Raw genomic sequence first — 15,206 nt, forward strand, 5'->3', positions numbered from 1 at the left:
ACCCGGAGTGTCGTCTGACTGGTGGGCCATACTATGTTCCCCCGAAAGGGCCTGTCCTGTCTCACATCTGGCCTCCTTGGCCAACTCTGTGAAGTTGTCAGGAGCCAGCGGTGAGCCACTACCTGCTTTCTCAGGAAAGGCCCCTCTGCAGAGCTTTCCTGGCATTTGGCAATCCTCACCTCAGCGGGTACCAAGAAAGACTGACTCTGTCCTTGGTAAATCCAAACAAGTGAGCCCACTGGGACTGGGACTGGGACTGGCTCTGGGTGCCTGGCTTCCTGGATCCCAAGTTCAGAGAGTTCCATCACCAAGGAAGTGAGGTGAGGTCACTTCCTTCAGGAACTGAATGAGGTCACTGCCTTGGCAACCACTGTGTCCTAACAGTTGCTTCCAAGGCTCCCATGAGATGGAGGCTGCCCCTCCTTCCTGTGACACTTTCACAAGTTAGAATGGAATATCAACCACAGGCACCAAGGAACAGCTCTCCACACAGGCCTGCTTTGGTCCATCTTGTCTACATTAAGAAGAGAGAGGCTCATTCAGACACATCCCTTCATCCCGACCAGGTGGTTTGCCATGGAAGATGACTTCTGCTCTCTCAGGTCCTTCATAGCTGCCTACATCTTCTCCAGGGATCATTTCTGCATGGACCTTTGAGGTTCTCAGCAGGTGGAAGATCCCCCACATTCCTGTATTGTAAGACCCACTCTGTCCCTGCTCTTCTGTAAAGTTAGATTGAGGGAACAGTGTATGCTTAGGGTTAAGAACCTGTTTGATGTGGCTTAGGAATCACTCTGCTGGATGAAGAATGGTATTGGGAACCTGCGATATTTATAATAATATATAGGTGAAATATATGTATGAAAACAGAAATCCAAGTAAGATTTGAAGGCCAGAAGGGCATTGGGCCCTTGATTGGGATACTTAGCTTTGAATGACTTTCTGCACAGATGTCTCAGATAAATCGATACACAATGGCATAGGACCTTGTACCTTGGATGATTGAATGTAGAAGAGAACATCCAGTCAAAAAGGGATAGTAGGTAGGATTAGGAAGATAGTTGGTAAGTTTTGGAAGAAGAGTGAGTATGCAATTTGGACCAAAAGTTCTTTAGCAATAGGGTGTCGGTTAGAGAGTGAATGTAAACGTCAGCACATGTGAAGAGTCAGTCACAATGATGAACTGGGGAACATATGTAGGAAAGCAGATATCAATAGAGACATTAGGAAATCAGGCAAAGTATAAAGTGAGTGAGTGGATTAGACATTTTCAACAGGGTTGAGGTTGAATATATCATCTTAGGAAGAAACAAATGTGTAGTCACCAATAGCATTGACATTTGAGAGCATTAGGCAACCTGGACAAGGATGTTTTTAGTAATCCATGCTCACTTTCCAATGAGGCTTTGGTGCAATCATAAGTGTGACCTTTGCATTTTGTGTCCAGAATATCACTGTGATAAAATGTATATGTAGATCAGGTGACATGAGTGTTTCTTCCACCATTTCTGGGAGTAATATGTTGAAGACATATAAATTAGCCTTTGGGGGTACAAATAGGTGTACCCTGGGTCTATGAATATAGAGATAATGCATGAATAGACCATACTGTGAATAAATAGTATAACAGGTTCCAATTTAAATAATGGATTGCATTGATATCTGAAAATATATAGGAAATCTAATATTGATACACAACCATTCATTCTAACCAGTTATACATCTAATGGTGATATTGGGGTTATGGTTTACCATGAAGGGGGTGTGAGTTTTGCTTCACAAGGGATTATGGAAATGGAAAAGAATGTGTTTGGAAAGAAGTCTCATGAAAAGACCAGTCAAGAAACGTGGAGGTATACATGTGTTCTGAAGCAGGAAGTGATTGAAAGGGAAATAAATGCCTAGAAATTTGTGAACTTGAGGATGAAATACATATCCTATGATGTGCATCAACTGAAGAAATAGTAATGTACCAGTGTTGAATAAAAATGAACGTCAAAATACACATCATGTCCCATAGGAATCTACTTGAATTCATGTTAAACTGGGTCAGTTACTGTAGAAATATTAGGATTTCAGCACTAGGAAACAAATATGTATTTCAGGCGGATGACTATTTCTGAGAATAATCTTGTGAAAAGTTGATTATAAATCCACATATATGAACATGAATGAATTTAGGGAGTATATAATATGACACATACATTTCATATTTTGAAAAATCTGGAGAGTGTGTGTATGTGTGTGAATATATGTATATAAAACACACACACAAACACAGATATTAAAGAGTTGAAATATATATGCCAATCGAAATTCATCATGAAATATTTATCATCCACAGATCCAAAAATATTTATTTTACTGAACATGTATTTATGTATCATGTTGTTCAAGTGGGAAGCTCACCTGGAGGTTGAATTCTCAGTTCCAACAGCGTTTAGGAGGAGTGATCTCTTCTCACAACTTGTATCTGCCAAGTCAGCCACCTCACAAGAATGGACGTGGGATAGGGGGTAGGATTCTATATGTGCATGAAAAATGCATGTTGCTGAATAGGCTACAGAGAAAGGGAGACAGGAATTCACATATTTGTTAACATTCAAAACACATGGAGAACTATTTCTATTAAATTGGACTAGATTTATAACACCTACCCTTTATAATGCCAAAGGCCAGTCCAACTATTCACCAGGCCTCCTCTGAACTGCCTGTATTTCTATTCTGTTTGAGTTATTTTTCTCCATCATATTAGTATTCATAGTCACAATCTAGTAGGGTATGGGTTAGTGTCAGGGATTCAGTATTTCGAACGGAAAATAGGAAAATGAATCCAGTGTGTAGGCCAATATGTGCTACAAAAAAATCTTCCCACTCTCCTCCAGAACATTGCCTTGACATTACCTTCACAATAAGTAAGACACAATTTGAGGAGAAGAGTTAGAAATGCTGTGAATACATATGTGGAATGGAAAATGCTCAGGAGTTCACAACCTTGGAGGTGGTAGACTAGTTTCCATGAGTTTAGGACATGGTAAACACTCCACAAACGTGGAGCTCTGCTGGCTTAAAGACTTCCTGAGAAACTGCCTCTGAGGTTGGGCACTTGAAATATATGTTGTTGTCAGGAGCTTTAGCTTCCTTTGTAGTGAGACCATCAAACATGGTCTGCATCTATGTGACCTGGAGGACATGGTTTCTGATTTTCCAATGAACATGAGGCAGAAGTGCTGAATTCTCTCTTTGCAGGTAAACTGTGGCCACTGGGGTCTAAGTGTCTCCCTGTGTGGTCTGTGAAGCCATTTGGTCATCCTCCACTTTTTGTGGTGTTTCTTGCTGCTGCACTGGGAGTTTGGAATTTGCTTCAGGAAATACAAGGAGTTCAACTGGGACACAGTGCTGGAGGGAGTTCTGTCACGTGTGGTGGGTCAAGGTCCTAGGAGAATGCACCAGCCAGGCTTCTATCCCACAGAGCTTGCCCCCTTGACCATAGCAACCTGATTCTGAACATTGCCCTGAAACCTCTCCATATAACAAGATGCCTTTACATAGAAGGGTCTGCTCACTGCACCATGTCAGTCACAAGCCATTTGGAAGCCAATGGCAGATCCACATGGCCCCACCACAGATGTTTTATCACACACCTGCACACCACTGCTCTAGGCCCACTACTCAGCGGGCCCCAACTTACTGGCATCTCTGTTTTACACCATTTTCATGAAACCCAGTCAATCAAGGCACTGTCTGGTACACTCATGATCAGCAACAGGACATCCAAAGTTTCTCCAGTGCCACCTGGTCATGGGAATTTCAAAAATGTCATGGTATTTATCTAGCTAGCCATTTTTAAAGGATGAAGTTGGAGGCACTGTGTGTTTCCATTCCTTCAGGAACCATTAAATGGTGAGGAAGCTCATTTCGACGAAAGCTCTGGAGAACCCTCACAAACAAGTCTTCCCAAAGAGTGGCCAAAAGGTCACAGGAAGCCAGGCCCATTGAGGTCTACAATGTGAGGTCCACGTGTGTTTGGACTCTCCACGATGGCTGCCAGGTCTTTAAGAATAAACTCATGTGATATCCAGGCTGAGATTCCCAGTGCTCTGTGGAAAGCCAGCCTGGGCCTAGATCTCAGTTTCCAAGGGCGACTCTCATGCGTGGCCTCCTAACATCCCGACACAATTCACGGCAATACTTCTCTGAGGTCAGTTCCAGAACTCAGTCTCCAAGGGGAATCACACCAGAGTTCAAGCCCAGGTGGACCCAGTCATCTCTTCCCACTGCCACACCACAATTCAAACCAAAACACTGCCACATGGCCCTCATCTTCTTCCATATAGACACTCATCATAACCTCTGGCTGGAGGTTTCCATGAGGGGCACAGCCCAAGACAGTGTCCACAATATGCTCCCTTGCCTCTCATTTGCCTAATGTCAGGGTGGACTGGACACCCTTCCTGTGGACCTGGAGTGATCAAATAGGCCTGCCTTTAATACTGCTCTACTTCTCCAATTGGAGGCCTACTGACTGCCGGGTATAGATTCTTTGTGTGAACTGGAGTCATGAGAAAACCCAAGCACCTATGGGCTAGCCTCTGCATGGCTTTGAAGGACTCATTTGACACAAAGGATCCCTATTCTCACTTGATGGAGGTCAGGAATCTTACAGAGGAAGGCGAGAGACCTCATCCAGGATGACTGCTTTTGTGCCAATTTGGCTTTGGATGCACACATGGGATCTTTCTTTGGATCCACCAGGTGCTGACAATCTAAGCCACAGCCTCACACAGGGCCAAGAGGCTGATTCAGACACATCCCTTTGCAAAGCAATTAAGCAAAGAGCCACAGGTGATGCCCATTCATTTCCATTTGAAAACTGTTTTCTTCAGGCTTCACAAAGGGGTGCCCTGAGGCAAAGGCCTTCCTGACATTCAGGGCCACAGAAGGATAGGTAAGCCCAAGGCCCAAAGCAGGCTTTCTCCAGGGAGACTTTACTGGTCACACTGATATCTGAGTTTTCTGAGATGCTCACCATTCCTTTCAACTATCCAGTACATGGCCATGTCACCGAGCTTGGAGGTGGTACATATCTTGGACACAAAACCATGAGCCTATTCTGGAGAGTGGCCAGAATTCAGGAAGAAAACAGGAACTTAGGAAGATAGTAGGTGTTGCCCATCCATAAGGCAAGCCGCAGTCCATTCATCAATTGGGCAGGATGAATGCTGGGAAGCTTTCTACTAGACAGGACACATCCATTGATGCATTCTCTTTTCTAATGTCTACAACCAGGGACACAGTGGGATACACAAACATAGAAACACTCGCCTTGTCAAAAGCCTTACTAGAAACAGTCCACTCCAAACCAAACAAACCGCCTTTCCTACCTATTCTCAGAACATGAGACAAAACCACAAACTCACACCCACACCCACAAAGGCACCTCCTTCCAAGTTGGTCTGTGACTACCCGGAGTGTCGTCTGACTGGTGGGCCATACTATGTTCCCCCGAAAGGGCCTGTCCTGTCTCACATCTGGCCTCCTTGGCCAACTTTGTGAAGTTGTCAGGAGCCAGCGGTGAGCCACTACCTGCTTTCTCAGGAAAGGCCCCTCTGCAGAGCTTTCCTGGCATTTGGCAATCCTCACCTCAGCGGGTACCAAGAAAGACTGACTCTGTCCTTGGTAAATCCAAACAAGTGAGCCCACTGGGACTGGGACTGGGACTGGCTCTGGGTGCCTGGCTTCCTGGATCCCAAGTTCAGAGAGTTCCATCACCAAGGAAGTGAGGTGAGGTCACTTCCTTCAGGAACTGAATGAGGTCACTGCCTTGGCAACCACTGTGTCCTAACAGTTGCTTCCAAGGCTCCCATGAGATGGAGGCTGCCCCTCCTTCCTGTGACACTTTCACAAGTTAGAATGGAATATCAACCACAGGCACCAAGGAACAGCTCTCCACACAGGCCTGCTTTGGTCCATCTTGTCTACATTAAGAAGAGAGAGGCTCATTCAGACACATCCCTTCATCCCGACCAGGTGGTTTGCCATGGAAGATGACTTCTGCTCTCTCAGGTCCTTCATAGCTGCCTACATCTTCTCCAGGGATCATTTCTGCATGGACCTTTGAGGTTCTCAGCAGGTGGAAGATCCCCCACATTCCTGTATTGTAAGACCCACTCTGTCCCTGCTCTTCTGTAAAGTTAGATTGAGGGAACAGTGTATGCTTAGGGTTAAGAACCTGTTTGATGTGGCTTAGGAATCACTCTGCTGGATGAAGAATGGTATTGGGAACCTGCGATATTTATAATAATATATAGGTGAAATATATGTATGAAAACAGAAATCCAAGTAAGATTTGAAGGCCAGAAGGGCATTGGGCCCTTGATTGGGATACTTAGCTTTGAATGACTTTCTGCACAGATGTCTCAGATAAATCGATACACAATGGCATAGGACCTTGTACCTTGGATGATTGAATGTAGAAGAGAACATCCAGTCAAAAAGGGATAGTAGGTAGGATTAGGAAGATAGTTGGTAAGTTTTGGAAGAAGAGTGAGTATGCAATTTGGACCAAAAGTTCTTTAGCAATAGGGTGTCGGTTAGAGAGTGAATGTAAACGTCAGCACATGTGAAGAGTCAGTCACAATGATGAACTGGGGAACATATGTAGGAAAGCAGATATCAATAGAGACATTAGGAAATCAGGCAAAGTATAAAGTGAGTGAGTGGATTAGACATTTTCAACAGGGTTGAGGTTGAATATATCATCTTAGGAAGAAACAAATGTGTAGTCACCAATAGCATTGACATTTGAGAGCATTAGGCAACCTGGACAAGGATGTTTTTAGTAATCCATGCTCACTTTCCAATGAGGCTTTGGTGCAATCATAAGTGTGACCTTTGCATTTTGTGTCCAGAATATCACTGTGATAAAATGTATATGTAGATCAGGTGACATGAGTGTTTCTTCCACCATTTCTGGGAGTAATATGTTGAAGACATATAAATTAGCCTTTGGGGGTACAAATAGGTGTACCCTGGGTCTATGAATATAGAGATAATGTATGAATAGACCATACTGTGAATAAATAGTATAACAGGTTCCAATTTAAATAATGGATTGCATTGATATCTGAAAATATATAGGAAATCTAATATTGATACACAACCATTCATTCTAACCAGTTATACATCTAATGGTGATATTGGGGTTATGGTTTACCATGAAGGGGGTGTGAGTTTTGCTTCACAAGGGATTATGGAAATGGAAAAGAATGTGTTTGGAAAGAAGTCTCATGAAAAGACCAGTCAAGAAACGTGGAGGAATACATGTGTTCTGAAGCAGGAAGTGATTGAAAGGGAAATAAATGCCTAGAAATTTGTGAACTTGAGGATGAAATACATATCCTATGATGTGCATCAACTGAAGAAATAGTAATGTACCAGTGTTGAATAAAAATGAACGTCAAAATACACATCATGTCCCATAGGAATCTACTTGCATTCATGTTAAACTGGGTCAGTTACTGTAGAAATATTAGGATTTCAGCACTAGGAAACAAATATGTATTTCAGGTGGATGACTATTTCTGAGAATAATCTTGTGAAAAGTTGATTATAAATCCACATATATGAACATGAATGAATTTAGGGAGTATATAATATGACACATACATTTCATATTTTGAAAAATCTGGAGAGTGTGTGTATGTGTGTGTGTATATATATATATATATATATATATATATATATATATATATATATATACACAAAAGAAAAACACACACACAAACACAGACTTTAAAGAGTAGAAATATATATGCCAATCGAAATTCATCATGAAATATTTATCATCCACACATCCAAAAATATTTATTTTACTGAACATGTATTTATGTATCATGTTGTTCAAGTGGGAAGCTCACCTGGAGGTTGAATTCTCAGTTCCAACAGCGTTTAGGAGGAGTGATCTCTTCTCACAGTTTGTATCTGCCAAGTCAGCCACCTCACAAGAATGGACGTGGGATAGGAGGTAGGATTCTATATGTGCATGTAAAAATGCATGTTGCTGAATAGGCTACAGAGAAAGGGAGACAGGAATTCACATATTTGTTAACATTCAAAACACATGGAGAACTATTTCTATTAAATTGGACTAGATTTATAACACCTACACTTTATAATGCCAAAGGCCAGTCCAACTATACACCAGGCCTGCTCTGAACTGCCTGTATTTCTATTCTGTTTGAGTTATTTTTCTCCATCACATTAGTATTCGTAGTCACTATCTAGTAGGGTATGGGTTAGTGTCAGGGATTCAGTATTTCGAACGGAAAATAGGAAAATGAATCCAATGTGTAGGCCAATATGTGCTACAAAAAAATCTTCCCACTCTCATCCAGAACATTGCCTTGACATTACCTTCGCAATAAGTAAGACACAATTTGAGGAGAAGAGTGAGAAATGCTGTGAATACATATGTGGAATGGAAAATGCTCAGGAGTTCACAACCTTGGAGGTGGTAGACTAGTTTCCATGAGTAAGGGACAGGGTAAACACTCCACAAACGTGGAGCTCTGCTGGCCTAAAGACTTTGTGAGAAACTGCTTCTGAGGTTGGGCACTTGAAATATATGTTGTTGTCAGGAGCTTTAGCTTCCTTTGTAGTGAGACCATCAAACCTGGTCTGCTTCTATGTGACCTGGAGGACATGGTTTCTGATTTTCCAATGAACATGAGGCAGAAGTGCTGAATTCTCTCTTTGCAGGTAAACTGTGGCCACTGGGGTCTAAGTGTCTCCCTGTGTGGTCTGTGAAGCCATTTGGTCATCCTCCACTTTTCGTGGTGTTTCTTGCTGCTGCACTGGGAGTTTGGAATTTGCTTCAGGAAATACAAGGAGTTCAACTGGGACACAGTGCTGGAGGGAGTTCTGTCACGTGTGGTGGGTCAAGGTCCTAGGAGAATGCACCAGCCAGGCTTCTATCCGACAGAGCTTGCCCCCTTGACCATAGCAACCTGATTCTGAACATTGCCCTGAAACCTCTCCATATAACAAGATGCCTTTACATAGAAGGGTCTGCTCACTGCACCATGTCAGTCACAAGCCATTTGGAAGCCAATGGCAGATCCACATGGCCCCACCACAGATGTTTTATCACACACCTGCACACCACTGCTCTAGGCCCACTACTCAGCGGGCCCCAACTTACTGGCATCTCTGTTTTACACCATTTTCATGAAACCCAGTCAATCAAGGCACTGTCTGGTACACTCATGATCAGCAACAGGACATCCAAAGGTTCTCCAGTGCCACCTGGTCATGGGAATTTCAAAAATGTCATGGTATTTATCTAGCTAGCCATTTTTAAAGGATGAAGTTGGAGGCACTGTGGGTTTCCATTCCTTCAGGAACCATTAAATGGTGAGGAAGCTCATTTCAACGAAAGCTCTGGGGAACTCTCACAAACAAGGCTTCCCAAAGAGTGGCCAAAAGGTCACAGGAAGCCAGGCCCATTGAGGTCTACAATGTGAGGTCCACGTGTGTTTGGACTCTCCACGATGGCTGCCAGGTCTTTTAGAATAAAATCATGTGATATCCGGGCTGAGATTCCCAGTGCTCTGTGGAAAGCCAGCCTGGGCCTAGATCTCAGTTTCCAAGGACGACTCTCATGCGTGGCCTCCTAACATCCCGAAACTATTCACGGCAATTCTTCTCTGAGGTCAGTTCTAGAACTCAGTCTCCAAGGGGAATCACACCAGAGTTCAAGCCCAGGTGGACCCAGTCATCTCTTCCCACTGCCACACCACAATTCAAACCAAAACACTGCCACATGGCCCTCATCTTCTTCCATATAGACACTCATCATAACCTCTGGCTGGAGGTTTCCATGAGGGGCACAGCCCAAGACAGTGTCCACAATAAGCTCCCTTGCCTCTCATTTGCCTAATGTAGGGTGGACTGGACACCCTTCCTGTGGACCTGGAGTGATCAAATAGGCCTGCCTTTAATACTGCTCTACTTCTCCAATTGGAGGCCTACTGACTGCCGGGTATAGATTCTTTGTGTGAACTGGAGTCATGAGAAAACCCAAGCACCTATGGGCTAGCCTCTGCATGGCTTTGAAGGACTCATTTGACACAAAGGATCCCTATTCTCACTTGATGGAGGTCAGGAACCTTACAGAGGAAGGCGAGAGACCTCATCCAGGATGACTGCTTTTGTGCCAATTTGGCTTTGGATGCACACATGGGATCTTTCTTTGGATCCACCAGGTGCTGACAATCTAAGCCACAGCCTCACACAGGGCCAAGAGGCTGATTCAGACACATCCCTTTGCAAAGCAATTAAGCAAAGAGCCACAGGTGATGCCCATTCATTTCCATTTGAAAACTGTTTTCTTCAGGCTTCACAAAGGGGTGCCCTGAGGCAAAGGCCTTCCTGACATTCAGGGCCACAGAAGGATAGGTAAGCCCAAGGCCCAAAGCAGGCTTTCTCCAGGGAGACTTTACTGGTCACACTGATATCTGAGTTTTCTGAGATGCTCACCATTCCTTTCAACTATCCAGTACATGGCCATGTCACCGAGCTTGGAGGTGGTACATATCTTGGACACAAAACCATGAGCCTATTCTGGAGAGTGGCCAGAATTCAGGAAGAAAACAGGAACTTACGAAGATAGTAGGTGTTGCCCATCCATAAGGCAAGCCGCAGTCCATTCATAAATTGGGCAGGATGAATGCTGGGAAGCTTTCTACTAGACAGGACACATCCATTGATGCATTCTCTTTTCTAATGTCTACAACCAGGGACACAGTGGGATACACAAACATAGAAACACTCGCCTTGTCAAAAGCCTTACTAGAAACAGTCCACTCCAAACCAAACAAACCGCCTTTCCTACCTATTCTCAGAACATGAGACAAAACCACAAACTCACACCCACACCCACAAAGGCACCTCCTTCCAAGTTGGTCTGTGACTACCCGGAGTGTCGTCTGACTGGTGGGCCATACTATGTTCCCCCGAAAGGGCCTGTCCTGTCTCACATCTGGCCTCCTTGGCCAACTCTGTGAAGTTGTCAGGAGCCAGCGGTGAGCCACTACCTGCTTTCTCAGGAAAGGCCCCTCTGCAGAGCTTTCCTGGCATTTGGCAATCCTCACCTCAGTGGGTACCAAGAAAGACTGACTCTGTCCTTGGTAAATCCAAACAAGTGAGCCCACTGGGACTGGGACTGGGACTGGCTCTGGGTGCCTGGCTTCCTGGATCCCAAGTTCAGAGAGTTCCATCACCAAGGAAGTGAGGTGAGGTCACTTCCTTCAGGAACTGAATGAGGTCACTGCCTTGGCAACCACTGTGTCCTAACAGTTGCTTCCAAGGCTCCCATGAGATGGAGGCTTCCCCTCCTTCCTGTGACATTTTCACAAGTTAGAATGGAATATCAACCACAGGCACCAAGGAACAGCTCTCCACACAGGCCTGCTTTGGTCCATCTTGTCTACATTAAGAAGAGAGAGGCTCATTCAGACACAACCCTTCATCCTGACCAGGTTGTTTGCCATGGAAGGTGACTTCTGCTCTCTCAGGTCCTTCATAGCTGCCTACATCTTCTCCAGGGATCATTTCTGCATGGACCTTTGAGGTTCTCAGCAGGTGGAAGATCCCCCACATTCCTGTATTGTAAGACCCACTCTGTCCCTGCTCTTCTGTAAAGTTAGATTGAGGGAACAGTGTATGCTTAGGGTTAAGAACCTGTTTGATGTGGCTTAGGAATCACTCTGCTGGATGAAGAATGGTATTGGGAACCTGCGATATTTATAATAATATATAGGTGAAATATATGTATGAAAACAGAAATCCAAGTAAGATTTGAAGGCCAGAAGGGCATTGGGCCCTTGATTGGGATACTTAGCTTTGAATGACTTTCTGCACAGATGTCTCAGATAAATCGATATACAATGGCATAGGACCTTGTACCTTGGATGATTGAATGTAGAAGAGAACATCCAGTCAAAAAGGGATAGTAGGTAGGATTAGGAAGAAAGTTGGTAAGTTTTGGAAGAAGAGTGAGTATGCAATTTGGACCAAAAGTTCTTTAGCAATAGGGTGTCGGTTAGAGAGTGAATGTAAATGTCAGCACATGTGAAGAGTCAGTCACAATGATGAACTGGGGAACATATGTAGGAAAGCAGATATCAATAGAGACATTAGGAAATCAGGCAAAGTATAAAGTGAGTGAGTGGATTAGACATTTTCAACAGGGTTGAGGTTGAATATATCATCTTAGGAAGAAACAAATGTGTAGTCACCAATAGCATTGACATTTGAGAGCATTAGGCAACCTGGACAAGGATGTTTTTAGTAATCCATGCTCACTTTCCAATGAGGCTTTGGTGCAATCATAAGTGTGACCTTTGCATTTTGTGTCCAGAATATCACTGTGATAAAATGTATATGTAGATCAGGTGACATGAGTGTTTCTTCCACCATTTCTGGGAGTAATATGTTGAAGACATATAAATTAGCCTTTGGGGGTACAAATAGGTGTACCCTGGGTCTATGAATATAGAGATAATGTATGAATAGACCATACTGTGAATAAATAGTATAACAGGTTCCAATTTAAATAATGGATTGCATTGATATCTGAAAATATATAGGAAATCTAATATTGATACACAACCATTCATTCTAACCAGTTATACATCTAATGGTGATATTGGGGTTATGGTTTACCATGAAGGGGGTGTGAGTTTTGCTTCACAAGGGATTATGGAAATGGAAAAGAATGTGTTTGGAAAGAAGTCTCATGAAAAGACCAGTCAAGAAACGTGGAGGTATACATGTGTTCTGAAGCAGGAAGTGATTGAAAGGGAAATAAATGCCTAGAAATTTGTGAACTTGAGGATGAAATACATATCCTATGATGTGCATCAACTGAAGAAATAGTAATGTACCAGTGTTGAATAAAAATGAACGTCAAAATACACATCATGTCCCATAGGAATCTACTTGCATTCATGTTAAACTGGGTCAGTTACTGTAGAAATATTAGGATTTCAGCACTAGGAAACAAATATGTATTTCAGGTGGATGACTATTTCTGAGAATAATCTTGTGAAAAGTTGATTATAAATCCACATATATGAACATGAATGAATTTAGGGAGTATATAATATGACACATACATTTCATATTTTGAAAAATCTGGAGAGTGTGTGTATGTGTGTGTGTGTGTGTATATATATATACACAAAAAAAACAACACACACACACAAACCCAGACATTAAAGAGTAGAAATATATATGCCAATCGAAATTCATCATGAAATATTTATCATCCACAGATCCAAAAATATTTATTTTACTGAACATGTATTTATGTATCATGTTGTTCAAGTGGGAAGCTCACCTGGAGGTTGAATTCTCAGTTCCAACAGCGTTTAGGAGGAGTGATCTCTTCTCACAACTTGTATCTGCCAAGTCAGCCACCTCACAAGAATGGACGTGGGATAGGAGGTAGGATTCTATATGTGCATGTAAAAATGCATGTTGCTGAATAGGCTACAGAGAAAGGGAGACAGGAATTCACATATTTGTTAACATTCAAAACACATGGAGAACTATTTCTATTAAATTGGACTAGATTTATAACACCTACCCTTTATAATGCCAAAGGCCAGTCCAACTATACACCAGGCCTCCTCTGAACTGCCTGTATTTCTATTCTGTTTGAGTTATTTTTCTCCATCATATTAGTATTCGTAGTCACAATCTAGTAGGGTATGGGTTAGTGTCAGGGATTCAGTATTTCGAACGGAAAATAGGAAAATGAATCCAATGTGTAGGCCAATATGTGCTACAAAAAAATCTTCCCACTCTCATCCAGAACATTGCCTTGACATTACCTTCGCAATAAGTAAGACACAATTTGAGGAGAAGAGTTAGAAATGCTGTGAATACATATGTGGAATGGAAAATGCTCAGGAGTTCACAACCTTGGAGGTGGTAGACTAGTTTCCATGAGTAAGGGACAGGGTAAACACTCCACAAACGTGGAGCTCTGCTGGCCTAAAGACTTCGTGAGAAACTGCTTCTGAGGTTGGGCACTTGAAATATATGTTGTTGTCAGGAGCTTTAGCTTCCTTTGTAGTGAGACCATCAAACCAGGTCTGCATCTATGTGACCTGGAGGACATGGTTTCTGATTTTCCAATGAACATGAGGCAGAAGTGCTGAATTCTCTCTTTGCAGGTAAACTGTGGCCACTGGGGTCTAAGTGTCTCCGTGTGTGGACTGTGAAGCCATTTGGTCATCCTCCACTTTTCGTGGTGTTTCTTGCTGCTGCACTGGGAGTTCGGAATTTGCTTCAGGAAATACAAGGAGTTCAACTGGGACACAGTGCTGGAGGGAGTTCTGTCACGTGTGGTGGGTCAAGGTCCTAGGAGAATGCACCAGCCAGGCTTCTATCCCACAGAGCTTGCCCCCTTGACCATAGCAACCTGATTCTGAACATTGCCCTGAAACCTCTCCATATAACAAGATGCCTTTACATAGAAGGGTCTGCTCACTGCACCATGTCAGTCACAAGCCATTTGGAAGCCAATGGCAGATCCACATGGCCCCACCACAGATGTTTTATCACACACCTGCACACCACTGCTCTAGGCCCACTACTCAGCGGGCCCCAACTTACTGGCATCTCTGTTTTACACCATTTTCATGAAACCCAGTCAATCAAGGCACTGTCTGGTACACTCATGATCAGCAACAGGACATCCAAAGGTTCTCCAGTGCCACCTGGTCATGGGAATTTCAAAAACGTCATGGTATTTATCTAGCTAGCCATTTTTAAAGGATGAAGTTGGAGGCACTGTGGGTTTCCATTCCTTCGGGAACCATCAAATGGTGAGGAAGCTCATTTCAACGAAAGCTCTGGGGAACTCTCACAAACAAGGCTTCCCAAAGAGTGGCCAAAAGGTCACAGGAAGCCAGGCCCATTGAGGTCTACAATGTGAGGTCTACGTGTGTTTGGACTCTCCACGATGGCTGCCAGGTCTTTAAGAATAAAATCATGTGATATCCGGGCTGAGATTCCCAGTGCTCTGTGGAAAGCCAGCCTGGGCCTAGATCTCAGTTTCCAAGGGCGACTCTCATGCGTGGCCTCCTAACATCCCGAAACTATTCACGGCAATACTTCTCTGAGGTCAGTTCCAG

Source organism: Spermophilus citellus, assembly GCF_964194105.1.
Source record: "Spermophilus citellus genome assembly, chromosome: 12".
Classification (NCBI taxonomy): Eukaryota; Metazoa; Chordata; class Mammalia; order Rodentia; family Sciuridae; genus Spermophilus; species Spermophilus citellus.